This window comes from Triticum dicoccoides, chromosome 7B (genome assembly GCF_002162155.2).
Source record: "Triticum dicoccoides isolate Atlit2015 ecotype Zavitan chromosome 7B, WEW_v2.0, whole genome shotgun sequence".
In the NCBI taxonomy this organism is placed as follows: domain Eukaryota; kingdom Viridiplantae; phylum Streptophyta; class Magnoliopsida; order Poales; family Poaceae; genus Triticum; species Triticum dicoccoides.
This window is the reverse complement of record NC_041393.1, coordinates 429,394,680-429,396,942: the sequence shown is the minus strand read 5'-3', so window position 1 is coordinate 429,396,942 and position 2,263 is coordinate 429,394,680.

Sequence of the window (2,263 nt, the reverse complement as noted above, 5' to 3'; positions counted from 1 at the left end):
ATCACAAAGCTCTTGTAGCTTGGTGGGAGCGACTGGAGGATTCTGTCAATGACTGCCTCATCTGGGAGGTTAATGTTCAGCTGGGTCATACGGTTGTGCAACCCAGACATCTTGAGTATGTGCTCACTGACAGAACTATTTTCCTCCATCTTACAACTATAGAACTTGTCGGAGACGTCATATCTCTTGACCCGGGCATGAGCTTGAAAAACCAGTTTCAGCTCTTCGAACATCTCATATGCTCCGTGATGCTCAAAACGCTTTTGGAGCCCCGGTTCTAAGCTGTAAAGCATGCCGCACTGAACGAGGGAGTAATCATCAGCACGAGACTGCCAAGCGGTCATAACGTCTTGGTTCTCTGGGACGGGAGCGTCACCTAGCGGTCCTTCTAGGACATATTGTTTCCTGGCAGCTATGAGGATGATCCTCAGGTTTCGGACCCAGTCCGTATAGTTGCTGCCATCATCTTTCAGCTTGGTTTTCTCTAGGAACGCGTTGAAGTTCATGTTGACATGAGCGTTGGCCATTTGATCTACAAGACATATTTGCAAAGGTTTTAGACTAAGTTCATGATAATTAAGTTCATCTAATCAAATTAATGAACTCCCACTCAGATTAGACATCCCTCTAGTCATCTAAGTGTTACAGGATCCAAGTCGACTAGGCCGTGTCCGATCATCACGTGAGACGGACTAGTCATCGTCGGTGAACATCTTCATGTTGATCGTATCTTCCATACGACTCGTGTTCGACCTTTCGGTCTCCGTGTTCCGAGGCCATGTCTGTACATGCTAGGCTCGTCAAGTTAACCCTAAGTGTTTTGCATGTGTAAAACTGTCTTACACCCGTTGTATGTGAACGTAAGGATCTATCACACCCGATCATCACGTGGTGCTTCGAAACGACGAACTGTAGCAACGGTGCACAGTTAGGGGAGAACACTTCTTGAAATTTTTGTAAGGGATCATCTTATTTACTACCGTCGTTCTAAGTAAACAAGATGCATAAACATAATAAACATCACATGCAATTATATAGTTGTGACATGATATGGCCAATATCATATAGCTCCATTGATCTCCATCTTCGGGGCTCCATGATCATCTTGTCACCGGCATGACACCATGATCTCCATCATCATGATCTCCATCATTGTGTCTTCATGAAGTTGTCACGCCAACGACTACTTCTACTTCTATGGCTAACGCGTTTAGCAATAAAGTAAAGTAGTTTACATGGCGTTCTTCAATGACACGCAGGTCATACAAAAAATAAAGACAACTCCTATGGCTCCTGCCGGCTGTCATACTCATCGACATGCAAGTCGTGAATCCTATTACAATAACATGATCTCATACATCACAATTCATCATTCATCACAACTTCTGGCCATATCACATCACATGAACAATCACTGCAAAAACAAGTTAGACGTCCTCTAATTGTTGTTGCATCTTTTACGTGGCTGCAATTGGGTTCTAGCAAGAACGTTTTCTTACCTACGAATAACCACAATGTGATTTTGTCAACTTCTATTTACCCTTCATAAGGACCCTTTTCATCGAATCCGCTCCAACTAAAGTGGGAGAGACAGACACCCGCCAGCCACCTTATGCAACTAGTGCATGTCAATCGGTGGAACCGGTCTCACGTAAGCGTACGTGTAAGGTTGGTCCGGGCTGCTTCATCCCACAATACCGCTGAAGCAAGAAAAGACTAGTAGTGGCAAGCAAGTTGACAAGATCCACGCCCACAACAAAATTGTGTTCTACTCGTGCATTAGAGAACTACGCATAGACCTAGCTCATGATGCCACTATTGGGGAACATTGCAGAAAATTAAATTTTTTTCCTACGGTTTCACCAAGATCCATCTATGAGTTCATCTAAGCAACGAGTCAAGGGAGTGAGTTTGCATCTACATACCACTTGTAGATCGAGTGCGGAAGCGTTCAAGGGGATGGTGATGATGGAGTCGTACTCGTTGTGATTCAGATCACCGATGACCAAGTGCTGAACGGACAACACCTCCGCGTTCAACACACGTACGGGACGGGAGACGTCTCCTCCTTCTTGATCCAGCAAGGGGGAAGGAGAGGTTGGTGATGATCCAGCAGCACGACAGCGTGGTGGTGGATGCAGCAGAACTCCAGCAGGGCTTCGCCAAGCGACTACGGGAGGAGGACGAGGTGTAGCAGGGGGAGGGAGGCGCCAAGCACAAGGGTGCGGCTGCCCTCCCCCCTGCCCTCCTTTATATAGGCCCC